Raw genomic sequence first — 18,280 nt, forward strand, 5'->3', positions numbered from 1 at the left:
CATAAAAAATCATCAAACAATCAAACAATGACAGAACAAACTATTCTTTTTCTTTCTCTCTCTCTCTTTCTTTTCTTTTCTTTCTTTCTTTCTCTTATTTTGGTAAGATCAGCTAGGAGTGTGCCATTTATTCTTACAAAGTGCTACCTCTTCAATTCATTGATTCTTTGTATTTTTAAGTCTTAGTTTCATTAATTTCTGCTCTGATGTTTATAATTTTCTTTGTTGTCCTAGCTTTTATTTGGAGTGTTTATTTTTCTAGGACTTTGAATGCATTGCTAGGTTATTTATTTTAATGCACTTGATTTTCTGATGAGGGCATTCACAGCTGTAAACATTCCTTTTGTGACTGCTTTCATGTGTCCCATAAACTCTGCTATGTTGCAATGCATTTATCGCTTGATTCTAGAAACTGGTAATTTTTTCCCCTGTTTTCTTTTTGGACCCTCTGATTATTCATAAACGTATTGTATAATTTTCATGTGTTTGCACAATTTCTGTGGTTTTTTAACCATTGATTTCTGATTTCATTGTGCTATTATCTGATAATAAGAATGACACAATTTTGATTCTTTTGCATTTACTTATACATGCTAGTGTGGGGTCTATTTTGGAGAGACTTCCATATGCTGCTGAGAAGGATGTGTATTCTGTTGCTGGTTGGACAGTCAATCACTAAATAAAATGTACCTATCCAAACTGTTCTTTGAGAGAGAGCTTTAATATGAAGTAAATGATCTGGATGTGGTGGTGCATGTCTGTAATCCTAACATTCAGAAGGTTGAGGCAGGATGATGGCAAATTCAAGACCAGCCTCATCTACATACTGTGTTTGAGGTCAGCCTGGACTACATAATAAGAACCTATCCCATGCCAAACCAAATTATTCTTTTTCTTTTTTTGTCTTTTTGAGATAGGGTTTAACTAAGCATGACAGGCTGGCTTTGAAATCACTTTGTAACACAGACTGGCCCGAAACTTGCAGCAATGCTCCTGTCTCAACCTCCTGAGTGTTGGGATTACAGGTGTACACCACCATATCCTGCCAAGCCAAACCAAAGTAAACCAACAACAAAAAACCTAAATAGGAAGCAAAGGAAGAGAAATCTGCACAATCTTTCCCATCACATGTGCATGTGTGAGTGTACGTACACACACACACACACACAAACACATGCCTCAGGCAAACTCAAATCAAATTATTAACTTAAGGGCTGGGGATTTAGCTCAGCGGCATAAGTACCTGCCTTGCAAGCAGGCGGTCGTGAGTTCGATCCCTGGTACCGATAAAAAAAAAAAATTACTAACTTAATTGCTTTTCTTTTGTAAGTAAACTTTCAGTATTTCTGGACAAGAGACAAGAGATTACTTCTCACCACAACTTACAGTTTTCTTTCTCCCTTTCCATACAACTTGTAGCAGCAGGACTCAAATTGTTGAACACAGAAATAATAAATACCTGAAGAGAAAATAACTATTAACCTGTGCAAATAACAGATTTATCATCTTGCCCAAATACCCTCAATGTAGCCTTGCTTCCAATAAAACAAAAAATATGATCCTTGCTTCACATCTAAAAAAAGTAAGTATTATAAAGTTTAAATGACTTATTTTTCTCTCAACTACACAGTCTCAGAAGTAGAAATAAAATATATATTTCATTGGTTTGTATACATAATATATTTTTAATTCTTTTTTCCCCATCCATTTAAAAAAAATTCCCTAATTTCCATTTATCTTCCATTTTACTCTTTATTTTTTAAAATTTAAGAAATAAATGCATTTGATATATATTTGAGATATAATACACACATTTCTGTATATATTATATTTGAAATATATTTCTCTCCATATTGTATTTGAAATATCTTTGTTTCAACAATGCTATATTAACTCTTAAGTTTCAATGTATTGTATATTGACTTTAAAATCAATTTTGCCCCGGTTTATATCACTTAACCAGGATTCTGTTTCCTCATCTGCTAAAAAGGTGAATAGAAATAGGCAATATCTTAGTTCTTTACATTTAAAAAATTCTGATTATATGGTTATAATACCAAGTTAAAACTAAACTAAAACTTTTGTAAATTCCATAGCACTGAAATGCATAGCAGTATCTACCTCAAAATAATAGTATGATAATGTGTAATGATGTGATGCAATGACCTTAAAGCAATTCATCAAGTTTTCTCAAAAGTTATAGTTTCTATTTTTCATGAAATATTTTGGTTTTAGTTAAATTAAAGACATGAACAATGGGACTGTCAGAATGTAATGTTCCCATAAATTATTATGTATACTAATTTGCCTTCATAAAACTTTTATGTTAATATATTCTCTTTAGCTGATAATTGTTTCATGTTATACTCATGAATGAACAGAACATGAATATCACCTTTTTTTTTTACACAATTGGCTTTGGCTTGTCTTTTTGCATATAATTTTTTTAATGAAATGGAATAGGACCATATTATAAACAAAAACCAGACTGAAAGTATTTGTATCCTTTCTTCACCAATCACATCATGTATTTTCAGAAATCTGGATCATTTTGCATTGTCTCCCAACTTCATTTAGATATTATAAATTTGATCTGTTTACAGAATGTCTCTTAAACCTGGTATTTTTTCTGTACTACTCATATCTTGAACTCTTATTTGGACTAAGGAACTGATGTTTACTTGGTTTTCTTGTTACGTGGCTTATTCAAACCTCATTAGTCAAATGGTCTTCTAAAAAGAAAATTAATTGTTTCCCTCCCTTATATTAGAGCCCTCATTATGGTCTTCCTCCTAATCATATCCTTTAACATAGTAAGGAAATATCTTAGCATGCAGTATTTTCATAATTTAGTTTTAGGATCTTCCTTTTCTATTTTAGCTGAAGAACTTTCTTTTCAGTATGTCTAAATGCTACTGTACTTTACTCTCAGTACCATTACTACTATATAACTTGTGAATGAATCATTCACAAAAACTATTTTCAGAGATCCTATGCCTTTATATATTTACCTTTTTTCCTTGCTTCTGCAAGTAATTTCAGATGCATTTTAGTTTTGGTTATTTCCCTGTCTATGTTTCTCATTATACTGGAGATCTTAAATTTTTGTCTGATTTATCCTTTCTAGCCAGCAATGTGTTTGGTACTTGTTAAATTGTTAATAAAAATATGTTGGATGATGGATACAAAATTTGAAAGTTTAGTACTGACTTGAAATTTATAGTGAAGATATATGTGCTTAATTAATTGCTAAATCAAGCAGCTGCTATTTAAGCTATCAGCAGACCTTGACATCATCTACATGGTGTTAGTTTTACCAGCATAGTCGGTTCAGGAGTTATCAGGTCATCAAGGCTCCCATTCATATTTCAAAATAAGGCCGGGGTTGGGGTGGGTTTGTGAAGCTGTCACAATGAAGCTGAAGGAGCAACGAAGACTCCAGGAATTTGGAGATGCCAGAAATATGGAACATTAGATGAAGAAAGCTGGAGGCATGAACAGGAATATTCTTAGAGAGATGCCCTGTGAGCTACAAGTAAGACTATAAATAGGGCTGCCCAAATGCTTTGGTATTCATAGCTCAGAATACCTGCCTGAAGTGCTAGACATGAACCTTCAAGATTTCATGTTTCCCTGCCTGATTTCAGTCTTGCTCTAGTCTGATTATACTCTATCCCCCTTACTTCTCCCTTTGAATATAGGAACATTCAGCCTATGTCAGTGGTAGTGAACACTCTGCAGTGTTCTTTTGGTTTCATTAAAAACTCTAAAACATTTGCTATCACTGACTTGTACTTTTGTACATTAAAAGTATTTCAACTTCTTTTTTAATTTTCACTGGGATTCACAGCTAAGAGTTTGCCCTGAGTCTCAGAGTACACTTTGTACTTAGACTTTTTAGCAGTGCTGAAACAGTTAGGACTTTGACAACTTTTCTAGATGGAAAAAAATGCATTTTGAATAATGAAACAGACATTCATTGTCATGGTTTATGTCTGTGTCCCCCAGGCCTCATGAGTTTGCATTGTGTATTTGTGATTGGTTCATTGTCTAGAGCTTGGATTGATGGTGTCAGTGCTCCACCCGCATAGGGGTGGAGCCAGGATGTGATGTAATGGCAGGAAAAAGGTGTGTCTTTCTCTTTGCTGGTTCTGGCTGGCTGTTTGCATCCACCATGAATGGTGGTCCAGCCATGCCCACCTGCCTGGGAGCCAACTGAGTGTGGACTGAAACCTCCAAAAACTGTAAGAAATAAACCTTTGCTTTCCCAACTTGGGCATCAGGTATTTTGTCTCAGTGACAAGCATAAAGTAACTAAGACAGTCATCTTTTGGGAGTTAGGGGTAACATGTTATGATTTAAAATATCTCCCAAGAGAGGTGGGACTTCTGAAAGCTGAGGTATCATATGATTGTTGTATTTGCCCATTGATGAGCTCAGCATTGTTGTTAGAAGTGAGGTGGGGCCAGAAGAGGCTCATCACTCAGGATGTAATTTAGAAGGATGAATTGTCTACCCTGGTTCCTCTGCTTTCTGGCCACCATGTGATGAACAGCTGTCATCCACCACTCACTACTAGCATGCCATTTCTGCCTTGGAGTTAGCTGATTGTGAACTCAACCTACTGACTGTGACTCAAAATACACTTTCCTCCTTTATGTTGCTGGTATCAGGTATTTTGTCTCAGTGACAGCAAAGCTGACTAATCCAATTCTCTTGTTTACATGATGTCTGAAGAAAAGTAGATGCAATTTTTATATTTGTTTCCCTACAGGTAAACTGTGTTTCCTTTCTGGCATCAGTCAGAATATTTTCTTTATCTTTAACTTTTGGATATAACTTTTTAAAGTATTTTTTCATTTGTCCAACTTCGTGTTGGCTGAGCAAGTTGGGTTTGTGGCATGGTGTCTGATATTATTTTGGAAGTGTCATTAATCATAATTGTTTCACATATTCTTTCTCTATATTACATGCTACACCTTTTGTAGCTGCTCCACAGTTTTTAGGCATTGTAATTTGTTTATTTCAGGTTTTTCCTCTTTGCTTTGTAGTTACAGAGTTTCTATTGATAAATTGTAAAACTCAGAAATTTGCTTCTCAGAAATCTTTGTGCTGCTAATCAGCACATCATTTTCATTTCTTTTGTTATATGTTGGATCAGTGGCATCACCTTTTGGTTATTTCTTAAGATTTGTATCTCTCTTCTTACAATGTCTATCAGTCTTTCTATGGTGTCTATCCATTAGAACCCTTAGCATTATTATTATGATTATTATTAATTATTTTTATTTTAAATTCCTAGCCTAATTAAAATTTTTTACCATGTCTATTTCTACTACATGCTCTTCTCTACAAATTAATTTTTTGTCTTTAGTATGTTTTATAACAATCTGACAGCAGATAGATATGAAATACAGGGTGAAAATAACTACTGCAAAGATAATTTTAATAATGTGATTGTAAAATGGAGAAAAGTGGACGCATTTTACAATTATGATGTCTTGGAATTTTACTGAGCTTTTGGTCACTGGATTTCATAAATATTTTTGAGTTCTTCCACCTTCTTTCAGAGTATAGACACTTACAGTCTGTGGGGTTGGGTACTTTCTTTCTCCAAGATCATTTAGGTTCTGATAACATCCTAGCACGAAAGCCCTGGTTAAATACTTCTCCAGAGGGTAGATTTTGTTAATAACAAATATACGTTCTGATATATTTCAGATCAATTCTCTACATCTACCCCTATAATAAATAAGACAATTTTGTTTTCTTCAGTATTAAGTATAAAAATCTGCATGACTATAAATTTGGTTTGGCCAGACTTCTTACTTTTTGCTGTTTTTTAATTAACTTGTCCCAACTATCAGATTACTTTCTACTTTCTAATCTCTCCTAGTGTAGTGTATTAAACTACTCATAAATATATCTGTTAGAAGTAACACTTAAAAACAGGAGAATCCAAGTGGTTCAGCAAGTTCATAGAGGTTAATCAAGCTCATTATTCAATATTGCTACAGTTTGGATAAATCAGTGTGTGTTTCCCAAAAGGTCATTAAGATCCATAGTGTAATGATGTTGGAAAGTGTACTTGGACATTTAAGAAGTGGGTCTGAGGTCAATAGGTCATTAGAGCCAAAAAGAATTAATTTAGTTTTAGTGAGAACCTGAGTTCGCTCTTATAAGAATGAGTTGTATAAAACTAGTCCCTTCTCCATCTTCCTGTCTGGCCATCTGACCTATCCCTCTTGAATGTGTCCTCACCACTGTGATGCTTCCACATAGGCTTTCTCTCAGGCTGAGCTGATGCCTGTGCCATGCTCTTGAATCTCCAGGATTGTGAGATAAAAAGGTCTCTTTTTTATATAAAGTTACCCAGTCTCATTCAGGTGGTTTCATAGTCATGAAAAATGCAAATTATCAATGTAGTTTTGAGAAGTGTTTATCCCAAACTAGTAATGCTGTACAGGAATTCAGAAGAAAAAGTAAGCCTGTAAAATATATTCTTTAATCAAAAGGAATTCATGGAAAGGGTTTGAGGCACTGAAAATTCAAACAATTGAAGAGAACAGGATGGAATACTGACACTAAAGCAACACATGTCACTGGGGACTGCCTAGAAAGAGAAGCCATTCAAGGAAAAGGAGCGGGAGAATGCACCATAATAGAAAACCTACAGGAAAGCCTAGAGGTGGTAGTCCATAGTATCAATCTTATACAAAGGTCAAGGAGGAAAAGAATTGAGAAAAAATGCATTAACTTGTTAATCAGGAAATCAGAGGTGACCTTTAAGAATGTGGCTTTAGCAAAATGCTTAAGCTTTGGCATTATCTTAATCATCCACTCTAGTTCACTGAATTAAACAGAAGATTATTGTTAAATTTAGACTATACACTGGAGAAGTATCAATTTACTTGAAGTTAAACTTGAAGACAAAGCCATTAGTTTTATTTAAAAATAAATTCTTTGTTAGGAAAGACCTTTCCTATGAGTCAACTATAGTTTTGTTTTACTCTATTATTTTTAAGATACAATATGTGAAATACAATGTTTTTAAATTTACATCATATAAAATCTAAATTTGTCTTCAGATTTAGTCAGAGATTATGTTAACCAAAATTACACTGCTGGTATTTGTATTTGAAAATTTCATTTTAGCTTGTCCTAATATTCAATCTATTTGTGGAACTGAAATGTTCGCTATTCTTTGGTCTCCTTATCAAAATCAACTCAGAAAATGGGCACATCAATCATCTAGGCTTTATTTTAACTGATATCACAAATGCCTAATATTCTATAATATAATACTGTTTATAGTGATATAATTTACTCACAGAAATGACAATGTAAAGGAGGTACATTCTGAAAAGCTTTTAAAAACATAATCATTTTGTATGTCTTTTGACAGCTCATTTAAAAAAATGAGTCATTATGTATTGTGTCAAAATGATATTAGCAGACTGACTTACTTTCTCAAAGCTATCACATGAGTATTGTTTCTTATAAATATCAGGATATAGCCAAAGATTGTTTTTAAAAATCACCCCATAACTTTGTATATATTAATAACAAATATGATCATTTCACTTATTAACCTGGAAAGTTTTTCGTAGGAAAATAATCAAAACATGCATTGGGCAAGATCAAACTGAATCTTTTGTTGTTATAGCCTATAATACTTCATAAATTTTTAGCACTATACCTCAGGTATCACACTGATACTGAAAATGTATTCCACTAGCTTTCATTACTGTTGTATTCTATTGGCTTTCATTATTGTCAAAACAAATAATTTACTTATGACATGATATTTAACAAGTATGTACAACTGCTCATACTTTAAAACACTATTAAGACTACGAATTCTTAGTCTTAATAGTGTTTATTCACTTCATCTTGTATTAATCTAAGAGGTAACTGAAGTAAAATATTAAATGTTTCAAAATCAAACCTTGTCACTGCCTTTCCTTTTGATGCTTCTACCTTATTTCTTGAATTTACATCCAAAATGGAATAAATAAAGATGAAAATGAAGTCTGAAAGGATATTTATTCATTTATTGAACAAATGCTTACTTAGTATCTGATACGACACTATAATGAATGTTATGCAATGAAGTGCCTCCCCTTGCAAAACTTAAAACTTTCAGAGTTAAAACAAACAAACAAACAAAGAAAACAACAAACAAGAAAAAAAAATAATACCTAAAAGCTAGCAGGTATGGAGTAGTGGGAAACAGTTTCAGGGATTCTATAGACCATTTCCTCTACATGCTTAGCCCACATTAACTCCATGAGATATGACTATTTCTGTTCCCGTCTACCATATGAGAAAACTGAAGGACAGTTATTATTTCACTTTGTCATCCACAAAGTAAGTGGTAAAGTCAAAATTTTAACCCATGTAATTTGGCTGCACAGCATGTGCTCTTAATTAAAGCAATCACAGAAGCAGATTTTAAAGCATGACTATGCTAAATGTTATGCAGGAGAGAGATGTACAGTGAAAGTATACAGTGGTTGATCTGGAAAATAAGGAGTCTAATCAAAGGCAGCTGGTATTATAAGGCAGATGGAAATTTCCTGATATCTGAAGGTTCATTGCAACAAAACTGACAACAGATCAAGAGAAGAGAAAGTACATGTCTATTTAAAATGCACATGTGGATGGAAGTTATCCAAACTGTGAAACTCAAAGAACTATCCAGTGGTTGAAGCTTAAATACTTTCTTTATAGAAGAGTAGAAATTGGAGGTAAGACATATGCAGGTAATTTTAGAGGGCTATTAAAAGATTTTTAATTAGTATAATCAGTTCAAAGAAAAAGCTGGTTTAGGATGAAGACCCTCTCAACTACAAAATTGTTGGTAATATGTTAAGGGAAAATGAGGGTTAAAATTGCACTATGAGCAAAGGTTGGTTTTTTGTTTGTTTGGTTTTTTTTTTGTTTTTTATGGATTTTTGGCAGATAAAGTCTATCCTGTGGGAGTCCTTAGGAGAACAGACAGTGTATTTAGTGTAAAAGGGTAGAGATCTTTCCTTTTCTCCATAAGTTAATTTCACATTGTTAATAAGATTTTAGGGACTAAGTTAAAGACAATTGCTTATTTATTCATTTATTTATTTTAGGCAAAAAGCTTTCTGTCAGAGAATGGAACTCCAGAGAGAGCTTTTCTCTGTGCTGAGGCTTTGGGATGGAGAAGAAACAAGGATGATAAAAGAAAATTTGATCCTAAAGCCATTTCCTATTCCTTTCAATTTTCTTTAATTCAGTGTGCATGGCATGTTACTTTGGGTACAGTTTTCCAGGACTAACAATATCTTACAGAGTTCATTAGATTTGCTTTGTAACAATGGTGTACTCATAGAAAAACCTCCTATATTTTATTTCCTTTATTACAGTGAAAAGAGGTTAATAAACTTGGTGCTTAAATTGCTTCAAAATGTTCCAGATACGTTTCTTCAAGAATAAACTATCTTCAGAGCTACAAGTCTCTCTGCTCTTGGAGAGTCCACACCACTTTTCAGTTATAGAGAATCCATGGGGAAACATTAGGAAAAAGCTAAAGACACAGTTTCTTGGTCCTTTCCAGAATATATCTGACTCCTCGAGGACAAAGTGAGGATGAAGCTAAGGAGGAGACAATGTGTTCAGTTCAAGGAAATGAGTCTGTGTCAAGCTGGGAAGATACGCTGTGGGAAGTCAGCATACAGCATAATCAAAACAGACACACGTGCTGATGCATAACAATACAGTGCTAATATTAGATTATCTATGGTAAATGTTAAAGTTTTTGGTTTTCATAAGATTTTCCGCATGTACTAGGAAGCAAACACCATTAATGATCCTGGAGATAAACAATGGGGTGTGTTTACTCAGAATTTGTTCTCCACTAACCCCTTAAGATATGAAGATAAAACCTGACGTGTGAAAAGAAGCATGTGAACCTGAGCACTTACCTGATTCATAATAACATTGGAGTTTGGAAACTCCCACTCCTAAAGAGGGTCATCGTCCAAGATTAATCCTGGTCAGTTGATTCTTGCTTCATATGTTTGCTCTCCAAACACACTCTTGGCAGGGAAAGTGGGCACGGTACTCCAGAGTTTAGAAAGGGGTTGCAAAATCTTCAGTACCTTAATCCTCACAACTGAATCAGAAAAGAAAAAGCAAGTGTTATTTGTTGGTGTTATTTCTTTTTCCCTCTTCCTTCTCCTCTTCCCCAATTTTCCTTCCTCCTCTTCCCTCCCTCTTATTTCCTCTGCCCTTTTCTTTTCTTCTCCAGCTCTTGCTCATCCTTGTCGTCCTGCTCATCATCATCCTCATTCTGGTTCTGGTCCTAGTCCTTTTTCTCCTCCTCCTCTTCTTCCTTTTCCCCTATATAGATTCGGAAACTCAAATCTGCCCAAAAGTATGAAACTGAACGTGGAAGAGCAACCTTGGGGTCTATGTCTTCTGCCCTTAAACACTATAGGATCCCTATAAAACAGTAAACAGTCGTAGGCATACAGTCTTGAGAGGATCATTTCACATTCAGTCTTTGCCTAGTCAGTAGCTGATCAAAGTACAGACCTTTGGCATTCAGATTCAAACTGACAGTTTCCAGCCCTTTGCTTTCCTTTGGAATCTGCCTGCTGCTGCTGCTGCTGTTGAAGTTAGACACTGCTTCCAAATATTTTGGTAAAGAAATCCTAGAAATTCTTACTCAATTATTTCCTACTCAGTGTGGTTCAAAAACAGATTCATAGAGAAAAAAAATGCAATATTCAATTAAATCTCTGTATCTTCTATTTGTTGTTTTCAAAAAGTTTTAAGTGCTACAGAGGAGAATAATTTGGTCCTCCATCCCACATGAATTCTTTGCTAGGACTCCTTGTAAAAAGATAAATTGATAAGAGAAAACAAAGAGAACTTTCATCACATTTAAAATGTCATCTGTATATATGGGCTATAACAAAAAGAAAGCAATATCTACCTAGAATGGACCTGTAAGAATGGGCTTAGGCTTTAGATTTAAATATTATCAGTCTCTAAAATGAAGGAAAGAAGTGTGTGAAAGCCCAGTAGACATGATAGGATCAAGAAAAACATTTAAAATTTAGATTTGTTAAGCAGATTTAAGTCTATACTTCCTTCACTAATTAAGAATGTCTGGTCAGTGAGTCGTCCTGTTCTCTCTGGGAGACATATGTAAAAATTGAGACTTTTTTATAGATGTACATTTCTCTCACAAAAGGGTAACTTTCCAAAGTTTTTCTTTTATGTAGCGTCTTGGATTTCCAACTCAAAATAATGCTTAGACCACATAGGAATATTTTGAGGTTGCATATTCAGGTCTTTTATAATCATATCTTGGAGTAGTTGTGTCAAACTCCATCATTAACACCCATTGTGCCTAGAATGCTGGGCTCCTTGGAGCTCAGATTCTAGTGGCAAACCAGTAAGAAAAATGCTATGTGGGGGGTACTGTGCACAAGCATTTGAGACAGGCAATCAAAATTAGTCATACACATCAGCTTAACAGAACTGATGTCATTACAGTGTATTGGTAGTGACTGTTTCACAAATATTTGACTAAATTGTTTTCAAAAAGGTAGCGAGTTATAATAGCTATGAGTGACTAAGACAAGCACTGTGCGTGGTGCCTGGCGGTGCTCATGGTAAAGTAAGACGGTCATGGAGATTCATGGCAAAGCCAAACTAAGTCACTGATAATTATCTCTGTTAGCTCAATAATTCATACCACACAGTCTTTTAATTTAAAATATAGCTAAGTGGCACAGTGCCTGTCTGGCAAGCATGAGTTCTCAAGTGTGATTCTTGGTACCAGAAAAAAAAAAGAAGAAGAAGAAGAAGAAGAAGAAGAAGAAGAAGAAGAAGAAGAAGAAGAAGGAGAAGGAGAAGGAGAAGGAGAAGGAGAAGGAGAAGGAGAAGGAGAAGGAGAAGGAGAAGGAGAAGGAGAAGGAGAAGGAGAAGAAGGAGAACAAGAAGGAGAAGGAGGAGGAGGAGGAGGAGAAGGAGAAGAAGGAAAAGGAGGAGAAGAACAAAAAGAGGAAGAAGGAGGAGGAAGGGGAGGAGGAGAAAAAGAAGAAATTAGAATAAAGAAAGGGATAAGTTGGAAAGAAATAGAGACGCTGATGGCATGGTAGGATAATACATAAGACCTAAGACTTGGTGTGGGAAACCCTGTGTTTGGGTCTCATGTTATGTTAATAAGACAACAGGCATCTTAATGTTAAGTTTCTATTTGGTAGTTAACTTTCCATCTTTCCTCACCTAGCCTGTCACATGTCCCTGTGGTTCAGCCTGTACAGTGATTATGCTAATCAGCCCGCCTTATGAGCCTGCAGCGGGAGATTCAAATTACCCTATAACTTTCCATCTCGCTAGAACTTCCTGCTGTTGCTAAGTTACCTGCTGATGTGTCAGAACCCAGCCCCTTCCCCAGTACCCTATATATTCATTACTCTTTCTTTGAATAAACGAGACTTGATCAGAGCACTGTCTTGTCTCCATTCCTTGCATCTCTTGTCTCTCCCAGATCCCCACTCTCTGTCTAGGGTCTCTGTTGACTTACCCACGGGTCGGGACAACTTGGAGGGTACCAAGGTAGAAGTGTTTGGCCACCCATCATCAGGATCCTGAAGAGTAGAAAACAAAACAAAACTGTGTAGCAATTGGACTGACACATGTGCTCTAGTACCTCTTTTAGTTCCTTAAAGCTCCTTTCCTGCAGTTATCTCCCCTCACGTATAGTATTTCAACAGCTTTCTTCTCTAGATCAAACCTCATCTTGCAACACAAACCAATCATTCATTCTTCATGACATGAGTAGTAGGCCTGCCAAACCTATTTAAAAATGTTTAAAATGTAATGAGATAGAAATCTGCCTACCTTGTCTTCTCAGTGTCCTTACATTTCACTCAGTGCTGAGTCACAGACACCTATCACTCATGTGAGTAATTTCAGATCTGTATTCACTGGGTGTCTTACCTGTACTTTTGGTTTCAACTCATAGAGCTAGTATCTGATGTCCAAAATTGTTCAGTATATTAATCCTCAAATTCTTCCAGAAGTACACCATCACATCAAGATTCTAATAAGTTTTCTATAAAAAATATTAAAATGCAGAATTTTTGATACAGATTTCTACTTTGCTTAAAACACCAGTTCCATTATTCATTCGATGAATATTTGCAGAACACCTGGGTTCAGACTATGAACATACAAGCAAGGTCTGCAGGGAATGTGCAGTTTAGGGAAGAACATGGACAAGTGAAGAAATTCCTTTAATTTACTCAACTTCATGACTGCCTACGTAACAACAGAAAGCATAGCTGGTATAGGTTATTGTACAAAGGAAAGGGCCAGGGTAGTTCTTTTTGGTTACCAAACTAGCTTGTAAGTATTTTTGAAGACAATTGATTGAAGCTTTACATGTATTTTCAAAACAATTGCCATACATTTTTGTAGTATTTGTTGTTGATGCATTTGTTCATATTAACATAGAATTAAAATGAATCATGAGAGCAAGAAAATTCTGACTAGAAGTATTTTTAGTCTTACATTAACATAAAAACAGGCGCTACAAAAGAGTCCATATTGGGAAACAAACACTAGTGTACATCTTCAGTTGTGAAGAAAAGAACAATATACTAGAAAGATTAAAAGTATGTTGCATTGATTAGGTATCTTAATAGTCAGTGAATTTATGTAACCTCAGTGAAATTATGTAACCTCTTCCATAATACGAAGCCTCCAGAATGTCCCCTAGTGACCCCTGCCCCTTAGTGCTCATGACGATGTGTACTCCCCTTTTGAGTGTGGGCTGCACCCACTGGTTCCTTTCCTACAGAGTAAGCAAAATGATGGTATGTTGCTTACATGATTAAATTACACAATGACTCTGATTTTATTTTCTTCCTTTTTCTCTCTGCTCTCTTGCTCTGAAAAAAGCCAGCTGTTAGGTTGCAAGCTGTCCCATGGTGAGACCTGTGTCAGGAGGGACCGAGGAACTTCCTAGCCAAAAGCCAGCAAAAATTGATTCCCCTATCCCACAACACACAAAAAATAGAAACTGGGAGCAAGCACCCATCGGAACTTGAAGCAACAATACTCTAGCTGAGTCATGGGAGGGTGGCGCCCCCAAGTGAGGTGGGTGACTCCTTGACTGAAGTGTCCTAGGAGGACCTGGACGGTGGATCCATGCAGGTGCACCCAGACTCCTGATCCACAGTAACTGTGGGAAAACATCTATGCATAGCTTTACATCACTAAGTTCTAAGATAATTTGCTGTAGGGCAGTAGCCATCTAAACCCCCTTACATTCAAATTCAAGGATACATTTCACTGAATTTTGAAAAAAAAGGTTTTACAGGTCTATAGATAGGAGGAAACCAATAAACTTATGGTAGTCTTTGCTGTTTCATTGTTTTTTTTTTCTGTGCATTTTCTTTTTCCTTTTTCCAGCAGTCATGGAGAGATACGTAAAGAGCACCAGGAAGGTGAGCCAGATCTGGAGTTGAAACATGGACCAAGTTTGAGAAAAGTCTTTCTTCATACTTTCTGCAGAGAATCTCCACTTGTATGGAATTCACAAAGATTCCTCATGAAATTTCATTTGCGAAAGGATCTCATTGAGAAGCATGTTTGAAAAGCATAGAAAGAACTTCTCTCGCACTTGGCTTCCTGTGACAAATGACTGGGGATCTGAACTCATGACCGCACTGTTCTGAGTCCCAGTTCCTTCATTTTCCAAGCGGAGATTAATTATCTGAGAGGGAGAGCACTGGTCTCCTCCCATTGCATTCAAAATTATATCCAAATGCATGATCTTTCTTGACCTCCTGTATCTGTCACTCTATCTGCTGACATTTTCATATCACTTGCCATCATCTGGTATATTTTATGCTTATGATTTTAAGTTCTTATTTTTAGCTATTTTTAAACTATCTTGCACAGGAATGCAACCTCCAAGAGAACAACTTGGTGGATTTGACCATAGTTCGCATTTTCAGAATTAGAACACTGCCTGACACCTCAGGTGTTCGGTGAGTGTTTGTAGAGTAGCACAAATGATTGAATAGTAATTGAATGAATAAGTGGTTAAAATGAGATAGTTTGTGCTCTCAATAGAGTTAATGAGATAATCTAAAATAAAATATTCTTCTAATTTAACTCTATACCTTTAGAAGTTAATAAACCTCTTTATATTTTTGCATTAATCCAAAATTCCCAATTCAGCTAGTTGAAGTATATATTCTCCTTTTAACTTGGTTTTTCAAAAGAAAAATACTTTATAAAGCTATAGAACTGCTGTCACTCTCCTCCCACATTCCAGCACACTCACAATATTACTCTGACATATCTCTGAGGAATTTGTGGTGAGCTTCACAAGCCAAGCTGGAGTTACAACTCCTCCACCCTGTTATTGGTGTCTGGAGAAGGTCCAGACCTGTACTTGAAGAAAACAGAATTTGGAGACAATGGAGAAACAAAGTCACCTAATGGCTTCTCAGAAGGCACAATACAAGGATTTGTTTTCTGTTCCAGTTTGGATTCCTGGGTTGGACTTGAGAGGTAATTTGTGAATAATTTAATATGAAGTGAAACTCAAAAACAACAGTGTTTGCTGATTCTTCCTACCACAGAATAAAATTTGAGTCAGAAAAATCATTTTAGATAAAAAATTGCTAAACTTTTCAAATTGGTTTGAAATTATTTAAGACCAAGTAATGCATTTTTAAGTGTTTCTAAGTGTGAATAGCCTAAGTTGTCAACTGAAAGTTTTCAGATGCAATCTTTTAAGCAACCTTTTAAGAGTCAGAAAGTATAATATAATCTTTCTCCCCAATGATTTCTTCCTGTACAGAGAAGCGAATTTTATTAGTAGCTCTTTTTTTGCATACCTTGTTTTCAAGATGCAGCTCAGTAGCAGGCAACACAAGCCAAACCTAGATTTGTTCTGCTGCTGTGGAGGATGAACTAAACAAGGAAAAGTTTAGCACATCCTTGAGTGTTCTGTACAGTGGATCCCTGGGACTTGCCTCCTCAGCAGATGATTGCCATCTTCAGTGTTCCCCCAGGAAGAGCTGAGACTCAGCTTCTAATACTAGTCTTGGAACACTGGTTGTCATGTTTTTCATGTCATCCTAGTTAAACATTTTAAATATTTGTGCTTCACTATAGCTCTGACTTTTCACTGGGGAGTATACAGTTTAGGACATACCTAATGCTGAAGATGTAACCTCAATGTCGAGATTGGTTTGGGATGGATGGTGACTAAAGAGGTCCAACCAGAATGAATCTCAGACTTGGTTTAGAGATTCTGGGATGCAAATATACTTTTCTATTTTAGCTAACATGAGATATAATTGTAAAGCCTGCAATTACTTTGTCGTAATGAGGAGAAGTGATCTGAAAGAGAAGTTAATTCATAGAGAAGGACAGAGCTGAGAGCACTGTAGACAATTGTGAGCAGAGTCACCAGACTCTGAAATTGAACCTGAAGCCCACCCTACTTTTGAACATGTTGAGGTTGACAAGATAATGTATTCTCTTTATGATTCAGCCAATTTGGTATGTTTTTTGCAACAAAAATAATAAAATGATATGGGAAGTATTTATGAGTAGGAAGGGCAATGGTAGTTCTTCAAATAATATCTTTTGAAATCCAAAGACTTAATATTGGAGAAACAACAATTGATGAGCACTTATTATTTTTCCAGTTTACCTTGTTGTTAAATTTAATATGCAAAATAGTCTTATAGAATGGAAATACCCCATTTGCCATATAAACCAAATAAAGCTGAGAGAGAATGCATTTCCAAGACCAGAAGTTAGACAAGCTCGTATCCAGGACTGCCTGATTCAGCAATGTTATTGTAGCCTCAGCATCTCATGCTATTCCAACTCACATTTCACCGACTTCTACAGTCAGCTGGATAGTGAAAAGCTTTGTGTGTCACACTGTTGAGTTTCAGAGGATTTTTAGGGAGACAGAAAGGGAACAAGTTACAGTACAAATTCATGGAATGTGTTGAAGTTTTACTGACACTCTTCATATGAAAAATGTGCTTCATGCTCTTACGACAATCTGTTTAGTATAATTGTAGAGGATTTCCAGAGCTCCATCAGGCTACCCATGCCTACCTTTAACACACTGCCTTGAGTTTCAAAATGCTAGTTGTATTTTTTATAGAAACATAGAAAGTTCTAAAAGAAAGAAATGACATAATCTTGTTTTCACTCTGCAAACATAATTCTGGTTGTTGCCAGCAAACAGACTGGAAGAGAGTGGTGACAAGCAGGAAGATACTCTAGCAGACGAAACATCTGGGTGGCAGTGAGCATAGGAGGGTAGAGGAAATCCCAGAAGGAAAGCAGAACAGATGTATAAAGTGTAGGAGGCAAAATGTAATACAGAAAAGTGGGAGAAAAGAGGCATGACTCCAAGAGCTTCGCATTGCGAGTCTTGACAGAGTGATGTTAACAGAAGAATATAAACAAGGTTAGCAGATCAAAGTATGAATTCAAACTGAATATTATGACAAAGGATGGCATTTAGGATTCAGTTTTATGACAGCTATGCCTAGACTGCCATGAGTGAACAGGAAGCAGAGAAGTAGAAGGGTGTTTCAGGTTCTGGAAATATTATCTTAGAAGATGGAAAATTAAGAGGGAATATGGGCCAAGTCAAAGTTGAAACTTGTGTTTACCTTTTCCCCAGAGTGTTTCACTTATTATGCAACCCTTACTTCCTAGGTCGTATTAGCCTGGCAGTAAAAGTAGGAACAAAAGAGCAGAAATAAACAGTAATTTTCTGGGTCAACTTTTTCTACCGTGCTCCAGACACTTCACGTGTGTGTGGGAGCAAATGTCTGACTGTGGCTGCCCTGGCTGCTGAGCTGGAGCCTGGACAAAGATAGTCTTGTCTTCTGCGCATATTCCTAAGGCCGGCCAATGTTCTGCTTGAAGGCGTGATGTCAGCTCTTAGGATCCTTTTGTGTATCTTTCAGGTAATTGAATTCAGTGCAGCAAAGGAGGCAATTTTTTTTATAAACTTACTTTTATTATTTGGTACAGAGTCTTTTTCTCTGAAAGCCTTCAACTTTTTTTCCCCACCTTCTTCCTTACCCACTCAATCCTTGGAAAAAAAGGAGGACAGATGCTCTAGTCCCCTTGAATCTACCACAACTCTTTTAATTCCCATCAAGGAATTAGCTTTCCCCAAATGCCCTTTGGTCTCTCCTGCAAGTCAGTTTGTGAAACAGCATTGCAAATC

Source organism: Cavia porcellus, unplaced genomic scaffold (assembly GCF_034190915.1).
Source record: "Cavia porcellus strain 051 isolate PalLab524CR breed Dunkin Hartley unplaced genomic scaffold, mCavPor4.1 scaffold_5, whole genome shotgun sequence".
NCBI lineage: Eukaryota > Metazoa > Chordata > Mammalia > Rodentia > Caviidae > Cavia > Cavia porcellus.